The following is a 14,498-nucleotide window of genomic DNA, read 5'->3' on the forward strand; positions in this document are numbered from 1 at the left end:
TTGACTTCGGATGAAGGCATATTTCTTTCTTTCTTTTTTCTTTTTTTTCAGAGCTGGGGACGGAACTCAGGGCCTTGCGCTTGCTACGCAAGCGCTCTACCACTGAGCTAAATCCCCAACCTCTCTCTTTCTTCCTTCCTTCCTTCCTTCCTTCCTTTCTTTCTTTCTTTCTTCCTTCCTTCCTTCCTTTCTTTCTTCCTTTCTTTCTTCCTTTCTTTCTTCCTTTCTTTCTTTCTTTCTTCCTTCCTTCCTTCCTTCCTTCCTTTCTTTCTTCCTTTCTTTCTTCCTTTCTTTCTTTCTTTCTTTCTTTCTCTCTTTCTTTCTTTCTTTCTTTCTTTTTTCTTTCTGTTTCTACTATAAGCAATGCTGATGTGCATTGTGGTAAGAGCATTTTTAGAAATGAATCCATAAAAATGATAAACTAATGTAGAGGTGGTTCTGATGTTAAGGTCTTGATTCTTGATCTGTCAGTAAGGAAGTCATGGGCCAATTGCTGGGCAGAAGGGAGGCAAGGAGAGACGAAAGGAAAGGAGACCAGAGTTTGTCGTGCTTTTGATGGAGAACAGTTGGCCAGCCATGTGATATTCATATGGAGTGGCCACACAGGCCCTTCCTGTAGGCAGAGGGTCGGGGGCGTCTAGCAGGGATTGGATGTAACTAAGCAACTGAAGTTTAGGGCAAGGGGGGACGTGTGGAGCTGAGAATATTGATAAGGGCACAATTTTCCAGGAGGGAGATAGTAGTGCCCAGCAATTGTGTCAAAAGGCAAGTTGAAATTGAACAACTGTGTGTCTGTGTCTTTTATCCACGGATTCAAGGGAAGCTGGGTTGGGGCTGGTAGTGTAGCCCCATTCCCAAAGCTTTAGGCAAGGTAGCAAAAGTTACACACGACAAAGTAGACCTCAATTTTTTTTTTAATCTTAAAAAAGGCATCAAGTGTATAATCCCAGCTCTCAGGAAGCATAGACAGGAGGATCAACAAGAGTTCAAGGTCATCCTCAACTCCATAGAAAGTTTAAGGCTAGCCTAATCTACATAGTCAACTCTAACCTAGGGCTACATAGTGAGACTCTACCCCAAAATGAAAACGAAACAAGCCATTTTGTAGTTGGGGTCAGGGTACACTTACCTTTAAGCTAAGGCAGAAATATACTGACTTAGTCAATGTTCTATTGCTGTGAGGAGACACCATGTCCATGGCAACTCTTATAAAGAAAATCATTTCACTGGGGCTGGCTTACTGTTTCCCAGATTTAGTCCATTGTCATCATAGCAGGGAGCACGGCAGCATGCAGGCAAACATGATGCTGGAGAAATAATGGAAAATTCTATTTTAAATAAACAGGTAGCTGGGGAAGAGAAAGCAACTAGGCCTGACTTGGGCTTTTGAAACCTCAAAGCCCACCCACAGTGACATACTTCCTCCAACAAGGCCACACCTCTTAATCCTTTCAAATGGTGGCTGGCATTCCCTAAGCATTCAAATATATGAAACAATAGGGACCATTCTTATTCAAGCCACCACAGATGCCATGATTTCAAAGCCAACCTCTGCTACAGAGTGAGCGCCCTGTGTTGAAAATGAAAAGGACACCCTATGATGAGTCTTAGCAAATCTAAATTATGTCCTCAGTGCTAAATTCAGTTTATGTTTTAAAGCACTGACATGCATTAATGTATGTTGTATATGCATCATATATTCTTATAGTTGAGACATTTTGTAGTTTTTGTTGTTAATATTTAAGACAGTTAAATTCTTATTTTGTCGGATATATTTTAATAAAGTTTTTCTACACTGAAAAAAAAAGCAAGAAAAAATGTTTAAAACAATAACAATATACTCCTTCCTACTTGGGAGACTGAGGCTACTTTGAGATTACTTAAGCTCCAGGAATTTAAAACCGGCCTAGGCAACACCCGAAGATTTTTATCTCAGATAAGTTGATTATTATGGTAACTTAGTTAAATTATTAAAATGCAAGCTTCAGAGTGAAAATATTTACAATAAATTTATGAATACCTGGTATTTATATCCAGAAAAAAAACCTAGTTATGATAGTCTCCATCTTCAATCCAAACACTCAAGAGGCAGAGGCAGGCAGCATGGGCTACATAGAAAATTTCTGGCCAGTCAGTCAGTGCTACAAAGTAAAACTGTCTCAAAATATAAAAATAGACCATAAATCTCTCTTACCACTCAGGAACAAAAGAACAAGCCAAAACAAAGCAAAACAAACCTCCAGCCTACAGGGGTCATGTGCCTAGAAATAGGTAGGTGTGTGAATTTACCACTTTGACGGTTTTAGATGTGTGGCATGGTGGTACAAAATACTTTAATATTGTACAACATGGCCACCACCTACACTGAGAGTTTTGTACTTTTACAAACTGAAGCTTGGTACCCACTAAATAATAACTTCCCGTTTCTTGTTCCTATGCCTCTTGGTATCACAAGATTTACTTTCTGTTTCTATGAGTTCAAATCCTTTAGGTATCTCACATAAGTAAAATCATGTGGTATTTGCCACTGTATATATGACTTGTTTCACTTAGCACAATCTCTTTGCGGTTCATCCATGGTGTAGCCTGTGTCAGAATGTCTTTGTTTTTTACTCTATAGGTTGACCACGTTTTATTTATCCATTCATGTGTCAGTTAACACTTGGGTCAAATCTTTTGTTGGCTAAAATGAATAATATTGCTATAGACGAAGAATGGTCAAATGTCTGAGCCTTGGCTTTCGATTCTTTGGGTTATGTATCCAAAATTGCTGAATCATTTGACAATTCTTGGTTTAACCTTTGGAGAAGGAACTGTTTTAAACTATTGAAACTATAGTATTATTATTGTTTTTTGTGGTGGTGATGTGTTATTGCAGGAATAAGGGATGAAATGAGTTATGATGGGAGCATCGAATATTGTCCTTTCAACTTTCCTAAGAGGAAGAGCTCTAGGAAATCTGATGAAGAACGTTCCAGCATAGTGACGCTGGCAGTAAAGGTGAAGTTACTGGAGCTGAGGTGAGAGAAGCTTGGGACACTGCAGGGGAAGCTCACCTTCAGGCTTCCAAAGCATGTCCCCAGAAAGACAGGTGAATGAATAGAAATGCTGAGTTTGGCAAGGCCCTGGGTTCGGTCCCCAGCTCCGAAAAAAAAAAGAAAAAAGAAAAAAGAAAAAAAGAAATGCTGAGTTTGAGGGAAGAAGTGGGATAAAAACACACATGAATGATAAACGTCAGGACTAAAATAGGGGGATGTGTCATGATTCTCAAAAGAGATGACAGTGAGCAAAGAGATTGCCTTAGTTAGATGTCTATTGCTGTGATATAAACAAAAAATAAGCAAACAAATGACCAAAAGCAACTTGGGGAGGAAAGGATTTATTTGGATTACATATCCCAAGTCCCAGTCTACTGACAGACACTAAGGTGGGAACCTAGAGAAAGTAACTGACGCAGAAGCCATGGTGGGGTGGTACTTACCTCTTGCTTATTCACAACTTGCTCATCTTGCTTTCTTACACAACCTAGGGATGGCACCACCCTCAGTTAACTGGGCCCTCCTGTATCAATCGCTAAGCAAAAAATGCCCCCCACAGAATTGCCTATAGGCCAATCCAGTGGAGGCAATTCTTCAGCTGAGAACCTTTCCCAGGTATATTAGGTTTGGGCCAAGTTGACAAACACTAAGAGGCAAGGCAGAAAGAAAACTTAGAAATGGCAGCCCAAGGCCAGACAATGCAGGGAGAGATATCTTTTTTTTCCTGTGCTGTGGTCAGGATGGAAGACTGAAAAACTTCGTTGATGCAACCTTGAAAAGATTCAAGTTTCAATTCTAACAGGTCCCAAGACGTTAGCCCAACAGTTGCCAAGTTAGAGGCACCATTTTGACGGTAGAACTCAACACACAGGCCCCAACACTTGCCAAAACAGGGACAAAGATCTAATCCATCAGACCTAATCCATTGCTCCAGCATTCTGGAAAGTCTCTAAATGTATTAACTTTGATTCTTTGATTTTTGTAACTTTGCATCTCACTATCTGTTCTTGCTAGCCAAAGTATGTCTACCAGCATCTGGATCTATAAATAGAAGGCAAAGACCCACTAGTGACGCTTGGGGCTAAGTTCCACATGCAGTCTTTGGCCAGCAAAACAAACTTTCAATTTGGCTTTAAGAATGTCTATGTGGTGGTCTATGGTGGGCTTACTTCAAACATTTGAGATTCCCAGAAACTGAGAAGACAGATCACAGGTGACCTTGGATCCCCACTAAGGTAATAGTATGGAGAATAGACAGTTTCTTGGGGGTGCACACCCTGAGATATTTCAGAGCCCTGGGAACATCTCTCACCCCTAGTCCCACTGCCCAAGAGGTTCCTGATGTCTCTACTCTAAATGGGAAATTATAGAAAGTCACCTATTAGTCTCTTCAAGAGGTGAGACTGTCTATGGTGCAATCTGAATAGTACGGGTAGGAAAGACTGCATGAAGCCCAAATTCCAGTGTCTAGGATCTGTATGAGTAGCCAGCATATTCCCTGGGTTAAGTCCTTACTTTTCCCTGTCTGTGATTTTTGTCAGTTCTGTTGGCTGGAAGAAAGGAAGCTGTGGTGGGATGGAGTGTTAGTATACCCAGGGTACCACTGAAGTGTATATAAAAGCATGTGAAGGTAGGTTTTGTAGATGAGGATGGGTATGGTCTCCATCTCTTGCCTGGAAAACTCCAGACCTTCTGTGAAGTACATTGATCTTCTTTTGAAGTCAGGTGGCCCAGTGACAAATTTCTGGACCCCAGATGGTTCAGGCTATCTGGAATATATTAACTAGAGACTCAGGTCACACTGACCAATTTCCTCACACTGACTTATGGTTTTCTTTGCTACACCCCGTTGGTTTAAGCTACCCCTTTGTTCAGCATGGAATTAGGCATGCCTAGGCTACAGTTGTCACCTTGGACAGGGCAGTTTGGACCCAGTCTCTTAGTCAAGGGACATCAGCACAAAGGGACTGATAAGTCCAGGCACTTAGTAGGGGTTGGGAGTACCTGTGTATTTGGAGGCAAAGTCATCAGCATGTCAGTGTGTACACAGACTATCCATATACATTCACCATAGCCCATGTCCATGGGGCCCTCTATAGGGAGAGAGGGCTCCTCAACTCAGCTGGAAAAGAAAATTAAAAACAAAGAAGAAATCCTGGCCTACTAGAGGCAGTATGGCTGCCCAAAGAGGCAGCTATCGTCCATTGCAAAGGGCATCAAAAAGGAGACTCTCCAGAACCCAAGGAAACAGGTCAGCAAACTTAGAGGCAGTCTTAGAGCCAGTGGGGACTCAAATCTTGGTAACTCTGTCCAAACCTACATTGCTTCAAAACCCAAGCTACACAAAGGAAGAAAACAAATGGTCAGAAAGGGAAGAAGCCAAGCAGGGTGAGAATGGGTGGCAGTTCTTGCCAAATGGGAGATCTATACTCTAGCTAATCTCTCAGAAGACAAATGGTTGCCAAACTTCACCAGGCCACCCACTTGGTGTTATCTAAAATTGATAAATTATTCAGGTACAGATTTTATATCCCTCAATTAAATAATCTTGTCAAAGACATTGTGTCTAGGTGTACTATTGTGCACAAGTCAACTCCAAAGGAGGAAGAAAAGCACAGAAGGAATCTGCTGGACCCAAAGGAGAGCTTCCCAGAACACTGGGGCACAGACTTTACAGATAAAACCCATGGTTCTTGGATATATATATATATATATATATATATATATATATATATATATATATTTGTTAGATTTTATAGATACCTTCCTTCTTGGATTGGTGAAATCCTATCCCACAAAAACAGAAACAGCCTCAGCGATCACCAAGAAACTCCAAAAGTCAATCCCTAGGTTTGGATTGTCCCTCTCACTGGGATATAACAATGGCCCAAACTTTCTGGGCAAAATTTCCCAAAATCTGGCAAAGGTTCTAAATGTTGATTGGAAACTACATTGTGTTTATAGGCCATAAAACTCAGGACAGGCAAAAAGGATAGATCAGACCTTGAAGGAAACTTTAACTAAATACATCCTTGAAACCGATGAAAATTGGGCCAACCTTCTATTGTTTGCCCTTCTTTTTTTTTTTCTTTTTCTTTTTCTTTTTCTTTTTTTTTCTTTTTCTTTTTCTTTTTCTTTCTTTTTTTTTTTTTTTATTAACTTGAGTATTTCTTATATACATTTCGAGTGTTATTCCCTTTCCCGGTTTCCGGGCAAACATCCCCCTCCCCCCTCCCCTTCCTTATGGGTGTTCCCCTCCCAACCCTCCCCCCATTGCCGCCCTCCCCCCATAGACTAGTTCCCTGGGGGTTCAGTCTTAGCAGGACCCAGGGCTTCCCCTTCCACTGGTGCTCTTACTAGGATATTCATTGCTACCTATGGGGTCAGAGTCCAGGGTCAGTCCATGTATAGTCTTTAGGTAGTGGCTTAGTCCCTGGAAGCTCTGGTTGCTTGACATTGTTGTACTTTTGGGGTCTCGAGCCCCTTCAAGCTCTTCCAGTTCTTTCTCTGATTCCTTCAACGGGGGACCTATTCTCAGTTCAGTGGTTTGCTGCTGGCATTCGCCTCTGTATTTGCTGTATTCTGGCTGTGTCTCTCAGGAGCGATCTACATCCGGCTCCTGTCGGTCTGCACTTCTTTGCTTCATCCATCTTGTCTAATTGGGTGGCTGTATATGTATGGGCCACATGTGGGGCAGGCTCTGAATGGGTGTTCCTTCAGTCTCTGTTTTAATCTTTGCCTCTCCCTTCCCTGCCAAGGGTATTCTTTTTCCTCATTTAAAGAAGGAGTGAAGCATTCACATTTTGATCATCCGTCTTGAGTTTTGTTTGTTCTAGGGATCTAGGGTAATTCAAGCATTTGGGCTAATAGCCACTTATCAGTGAGTGCATACCATGTATGTCTTTCTGTGATTGGGTTAGCTCACTCAGGATGATATTTTCCAGTTCCAACCATTTGCCTACGAATTTCATAAACTCGTTGTTTTTGATAGCTGAGTAATATTCCATTGTGTAGATGTACCACATTTTCTGTATCCATTCCTCTGTTGAAGGGCACCTGGGTTCTTTCCATTTTCTGGCTATTATAAATAAGGCTGCGATGAACATAGTGGAGCACGTGTCTCTTTTATGTGTTGAGGCATCTTTTGGGTATATGCCCAAGAGAGGTATAGCTGGATCCTCAGGCAGTTCAATGTCCAATTTTCTGAGGAACCTCCAGACTGATTTCCAGAATGGTTTTACCAGTCTGCAATCCCACCAACAATGGAGGAGTGTTCCTCTTTCTCCACATCCTTGCCAGCATCTGCTGTCACCTGAGTTTTTGATCTTAGCCATTCTCACTGGTGTGAGGTGAAATCTCAGGGTTGTTTTGATTTGCATTTCCCTTATGACTAAAGATGTTGAACATTTCTTTAGGTGTTTCTCAGCCATTCGGCATTCCTCAGCTGTGAATTCTTTGTTTAGCTCTGAACCCCATTTTTAATAGGGTTATTTGTTTCCCTGCGGTCTAACTTCTTGAGTTCTTTGTATATTTTGGATATAAGGCCTCTATCTGTTGTAGGATTGGTAAAGATCTTTTCCCAATCTGTTGGTTGCCGTTTTGTCCTAACCACCGTGTCCTTTGCCTTACAGAAGCTTTGCAGTTTTATGAGATCCCATTTGTCGATTCTTGATCTTAGAGCATAAGCCATTGGTGTTTTCTTCAGGAAATTTTTTCCAGTGCCCATGTGTTCCAGATGCTTCCCTAGTTTTTCTTCTATTAGTTTGAGTGTGTCTGGTTTGATGTGGAGGTCCTTGATCCACTTGGACTTAAGCTTTGTACAGGGTGATAAGCATGGATCGATCTGCATTCTTCTACATGTTGCCCTCCAGTTGAACCAGCACCATTTGCTGAAAATGCTATCTTTTTTCTGTTGGATGGTTTTGGCTCCTTTGTCAAATCTCAAGTGACCATAGGTGTGTGGGTTCATTTCTGGGTCTTCAATTCTATTCCATTGGTCTATCTGTCTGTCTCTGTACCAATACCATGCAGTTTTTATCACTATTGCTCTGTAATACTGCTTGAGTTCAGGGATAGTGATTCCCCCTGAAGTCCTTTTATTGTTGAGGATAGCTTTAGCTATCCTGGGTTTTTTGTTATTCCAGATGAATTTGCAAATTGTTCTGTCTAACTCTTTGAAGAATTGGATTGGTATTTTGATGGGGATTGCATTGAATCTGTAGATTGCTTTTGGTAAAATGGCCATTTTTACTATATTAATCCTGCCAATCCATGAGCATGGGAGATCTTTCCATCTTCTGAGGTCTTCTTCAATTTCTTTCCTCAGTGTCTTGAAGTTCTTATTGTACAGATCTTTTACTTGCTTGGTTAAAGTCACACCGAGGTACTTTATATTATTTGGGTCTATTATGAAGGGTGTCGTTTCCCTAATTTCTTTCTCGGTTTGTTTCTCTTTTGTATAGAGGAAGGCAACTGATTTATTTGAGTTAATTTTATACCCAGCCACTTTGCTGAAGTTGTTTATCAGCTTTAGTAGTTCTCTGGTGGAGCTTTTGGGATCACTTAAATATACTATCATGTCATCTGCAAATAGTGATATTTTGACCTCTTCTTTTCCGATCTGTATCCCTTTGATCTCTTTTTGTTGTCTGATTGCTCTGGCTAGAACTTCAAGAACTATATTGAATAAGTAGGGAGAGAGTGGGCAGCCTTGTCTAGTCCCTGATTTTACTGGGATTGCTTCAAGTTTCTCTCCATTTAGTTTAATGTTAGCAACTGGTTTGCTGTATATGGCTTTTACTATGTTTAGGTATGGGCCTTGAATTCCTATTCTTTCCAGGACTTTTATCATGAAGGGGTGTTGAATTTTGTCAAATGCTTTCTCAGCATCTAATGAAATGATCATGTGGTTCTGTTCTTTCAGTTTGTTTATATAATGGATCACGTTGGTGGTTTTCCGTATATTAAACCATCCCTGCATGCCTGGGATGAAGCCTACTTGATCATGGTGGATGATTGTTTTGATGTGCTCTTGAATTCGGTTTGCCAGAATTTTATTGAGTATTTTTGCGTCGATATTCATAAGGGAAATTGGTCTGAAGTTCTCTTTCTTTGTTGTGTCTTTGTGTGGTTTAGGTATAAGAGTAATTGTGGCTTCGTAGAAGGAATTCGGTAGGGCTCCATCTGTTTCAATTTTGTGGAATAGTTTGGATAATATTGGTATGAGGTCTTCTATGAAGGTTTGATAGAATTCTGCACTAAACCCGTCTGGACCTGGGCTCTTTTTGGTTGGGAGACCTTTAATGACTGCTTCTATTTCCTTAGGAGTTATGGGGTTGTTTAACTGGTTTATCTGTTCCTGATTTAACTTCGATACCTGGTATCTGTCTAGGAAATTGTCCATTTCCTGAAGATTTTCAAATTTTGTTGAATATAGGTTTTTATAGTAAGATCTGATGATTTTTTGAATTTCCTCTGAATCTGTAGTTATGTCTCCCTTTTCATTTCTGATTTTGTTAATTTGGACGCACTCTCTGTGTCCTCTCGTTAGTCTGGCTAAGGGTTTATCTATCTTGTTGATTTTCTCAAAGAACCAACTTTTGGTTCTGTTGATTCTTTCTATGGTCCTTTTTGTTTCTACTTGGTTGATTTCAGCTCTGAGTTTGATTATTTCCTGCCTTCTACTCCTCCTGGGTGTATTTGCTTCTTTTTGTTCTAGAGCTTTTAGGTGTGCTGTCAAGCTGCTGACATATGCTCTTTCCTGTTTCTTTCTGCAGGCACTCAGCGCTATGAGTTTTCCTCTTAGCACAGCTTTCATTGTGTCCCATAAGTTTGAGTATGTTGTATCTTCATTTTCATTAAATTCTAAAAAGTTTTTAATTTCTTTCTTTATTTCTTCCTTGACCAGGTTATCATTGAGTAGAGCATTGTTCAATTTCCACGTATATGTGGGCATTCTTCCCTTATTGTTATTGAAGACCAGTTTTAGACCGTGGTGGTCCGATAGCACGCATGGGATTATTTCTATCTTTCTGTACCTGTTGAGGCCCGTTTTTTGACCAATTATATGGTCAATTTTGGAGAAAGTACCATGAGGAGCTGAGAAGAAGGTATATCCTTTTGCTTTAGGATAGAATGTTCTATAAATATCCGTTAAGTCCATTTGGCTCATGACTTCTCTTAGTCTGTCGACATCACAGTTTAATTTCTGTTTCCATGATCTGTCCATTGATGAGAGTGGGGTGTTGAAATCTCCCACTATTATTGTGTGAGGTGCAATGTGTGTTTTGAGCTTTAGTAAGGTTTCTTTTACGTATGTAGGTGCCCTTGTATTTGGGGCATAGATATTTAGGATTGAGAGTTCATCTTGGTGGATTTTTCCTTTGATGAATATGAAGTGTCCTTCCTTATCTTTTTCGATGACTTTTAGTTGGAAATTGATTTTATTTGATATTAGAATGGCTACTCCAGCTTGCTTCTTCTGACCATTTGCTTGGAAAGTTGTTTTCCAGCCTTTCACTCTGAGGTAGTGTCTGTCTTTGTCTCTGAGGTGTGTTTCCTGTAGGCAGCAGAATGCAGGGTCCTCGTTGCGTATCCAGTTTGTTAATCTATGTCTTTTTATTGGGGAGTTGAGGCCATTGATATTGAGAGATATTAAGGAATAGTGATTATTGTTTCCCTTTATATTCATATTTGGATGTGAGGTTATGTTTGTGTGCTTTCATTCTCTTTGTTTTGTTGCCAAGACGATTAGTTTCTTGCTTCTTCTAGGGTATAGCTTGCCTCCTTATGTTGGGCTTTACCATTTATTATCCTTTGTAGTGCTGGATTTGTAGAAAGATATTGTGTAAATTTGGTTTTGTCATGGAATATCTTGGTTTCTCCATCAATGTTAATTGAAAGTTTTGCTGGATACAGTAACCTGGGCTGGCATTTGTGTTCTCTTAGGGTCTGTATGACATCAGTCCAGGATCTTCTGGCCTTCATAGTTTCTGGCGAGAAGTCTGGTGTGATTCTGATAGGTCTCCCTTTATATGTTACTTGACCTTTTTCCCTTACTGCTTTTAATATTCTTTCTTTATTTTGTGCGTTTGGTGTTTTGACAATTATGTGACGGGAGGTGTTTCTTTTCTGGTCCAATCTATTTGGAGTTCTGTAGGCTTCTTGTATGTCTATGGGTATCTCTTTTTTTAGGTTAGGGAAGTTTTCTTCTATGATTTTGTTGAAGATATTTACTGGTCCTTTGAGCTGGGAGTCTTCACTCTCTTCTATACCTATTATCCTTAGGTTTGATCTTCTCATTGAGTCCTGGATTTCCTGTATGTTTTGGACCAGTAGCTTTTTCCGCTTTACATTATCTTTGACAGTTGAGTCAATGATTTCTATGGAATCTTCTGCTCCTGAGATTCTCTCTTCCATCTCTTGTATTCTGTTGGTGAAGCTTGTATCTACAGCTCCTTGTCTCTTCTTTTGGTTTTCTATATCCAGGGTTATTTCCATGTGTTCTTTCTTGATTGCTTCTATTTCCATTTTTAATTCCTTCAACTGTTTGATTGTGTTTTCCTGGAATTCTTTCAGGGATTTTTGCGATTCCTCTCTGTAGGCTTCTACTTGTTTATTAATGTTTTCCTGTGTTTCCCTAAGTGTGTTCATGTCTTTCTTGAAGTCCTCCAGCATCATGATCAAATATGATTTTGAAACTAGATCTTGCTTTTCTGGTGTGTTTGGATATTCCATGTTTGTTTTGGTGGGAGAATTAGGCTCCGATGATGGCATGTAGTCTTGGTTTCTGTTGCTTGGGTTCCTGCGCTTGCCTCTCGCCATCAGATTATCTCTAGTGTTACTTTGTTCTGCTATTTCTGACAGTGGCTAGACTGTCCTATAAGCCTGTGTGTCAGGAGTGCTGTAGACCTGTTTTCCTCTCTTTCAGTCAGTTATGGGGACAGAGTGTTCTGCTTTCGGGCGTGTAGTTTTTCCTCTCTACAGGTCTTCAGCTGTTCCTGTGGGCCTGTGTCTTGAGTTCACCAGGCAGCTTTCTTGCAGCAGAAAATTTGGTCTTACCTGTGGTCCCGAGGCTCAGGTTCGCTCGTGGGGTGCTGCCCAGGGGCTCTCTGCAGCGGCAGCAACCAGGAAGACCTGTGCCGCCCCTTCCAGGAGCTTCAGTGCACCAGGGTTCCAGATGGTCTTTGGTTTTTTCCTCTGGCGTCCGAGATGTGTGTGCAGGGAGCAGTCTCTTCTGGTTTCCCAGGCTTGTCTGCCTCTCTGAAGGTTTAGCTCTCCCTCCCACGGGATTTGGGTGCAGAGAACTGTTTATCCGGTCTGTTTCTTTCAGGTTCCGGCGGTGTCTCAGGCAGGTGTCCTGCTGCTCCTGGGCCTGTTTGCCCTTCTAAATGCTAGACACGCTTTGTATCAAGAAGGTTTCACCACATTTGAAATTATGTTTTGGATTCCCCGCCCCCCAAAAAACTAAGAAATGTCCCTTCTCAAGTCCCACAGACCTGCCACAAACACAAGCTCAGAGTTTTATTTATCAGATGATTCATAAAGTTATGCCATTAACTGTATCTGACACTGCCTACAAGTTCCAGACTTGTGTAGGTGACTATAACAATTCTAAGTCTGGAACCAATGTAGAAAGACCCATGTCCTGCGGTCCTCACCCCCTCCTTCTGTGGTCATCAGTGTCACCCCTGTGAATCCACCATACCCAGCTGAAGGAGGCCACTGAGGACAATGGCATGGGTCATCACCACGCCATCTGACCCACTTAGGATAGAAGTAACATAGGTCTTATGACTATGGTTGTCCTGTTTTGCCTTCTTTGTCTCCCTGTGGAAAAGGCCCTTAAGAGTAAGCCAAGACTCTGGGTATCTTAATCACCATTCTTTTATTATAAAGAGACACTGTGACCAAAGCAACATTTAATTGGTATCTTAGTTTGGGTTTCTATTGCTGCCATAAAACACCAAGACCAAAAATCAAGATGGGGAGGAAAGGGTTTATTTGGCTTACACTTCCACTTTATAGTCCATCATTAAAGGAATCCAGGATAGGAACTCAAAAAGTTGACCTTAGACCCAAACTCTAAGCCAAAAGAAATGTTTTTCTTTTGTTTTGATTAGAAATTTGTTATACCACCAAAAAGTTATTAGAACAGGTCTTTCCAATGAGTTGAGACACATGGATAAAGTGAACACAGGAAGTTTCTTGGGGGCCAGAAAGATGGTGCAGCAGGTTAAGCCACTTGTTGTACCACCGGAACATGCAAAGTTGAGCTCCAGGACCCACATGGTAGAAAGAAGGAACTGACTCCTACAAGCTGTCTTCTCACCTCAATAAGTGTGCCATGGCATGAGCAGGCCCACACACAAGTGAATAAATGTAATAAAAAAAATTCCTTGGATAGAGTGAGCAAAGAGGAGTGGTGTTCTGCAAGAAAGTGATGCCAGTGAGCCATCTAGACCTGCACTTTGGACTGTGAGTAACAGTGGGTGGGGTAGGCAGAATAATGGATATTCAAAGATGTCCACAAGCTGATCCCTGGAACTTGGGACTATATGACCATAAATGGGCAGGAATTATGTTAAAGTCAGCAGTCACCTAACAGGGGCCTACCCTCATATTCAGATTCTGTGGTGGGACACAGCATCCTATGAAGACCAAAGGCTAATGACCTCTGGCCTTGTAACTCTCTCTTATTGCTCTGGGGAGTGGAAGTTGATGGCTTCTGGCAATTTAACTCTCATAGTTCTGGCCTTACAGACCAAAAAATCCAAGCTCCTAGGTCATGGAAATTTCTTGAATTCTATGTGAATATTCTGTGAATAGTAAAGCTCTTCTCTAAAACACAAAAGCAAGTAGTGATGATGAGTAAATAGTTACTTTTCTATAGCTATGACAAAGCACTGCAATCAAGGTGACTTGGAGAAGGAATGGTTTATTTAGGCTTACAGTTCCAGAGGGATGGGAGTCCATCACTATCACAGCAAGGAACTGTGGCATCAAGTACCTGGCATGGTGGCAGAACAGCTTACAACTCACATTTTAACCTCAAGCAGGAAAAAGAGCAAGTGAGGATGGTGAGAAGCTTTGAAACCACAAAGCCTACCCCCAGTGATACATTTCTTCCAGCAAAGTCACAACCCCCTACCCTCTCCCAAATGCTCAAGAATATGGGAGGTGTCTCATCCAAATCACCACAATGGGCCATCGAGTTTTTCCTGGAACATTACTGATGACCAGAATGTTCTCTCCAATATCCACCAAAACAAACTTGGAATATCCCAGGATGTACTACACAAGTGTTACATGGGTGCATGTACAGGCCATTAATATAGTTCACAACTGAAACTCAAATTTTGGCAATTGACAGAGAAAGTTCAGGGAGGACTTTCTCAGAGGTCTTACATTCAATATTGATGGAAAATCTCAGGGTACAGTGAATGCATTGTTATAACTTCT

Source organism: Rattus norvegicus, chromosome 4 (genome assembly GCF_036323735.1).
Source record: "Rattus norvegicus strain BN/NHsdMcwi chromosome 4, GRCr8, whole genome shotgun sequence".
Classification (NCBI taxonomy): domain Eukaryota; kingdom Metazoa; phylum Chordata; class Mammalia; order Rodentia; family Muridae; genus Rattus; species Rattus norvegicus.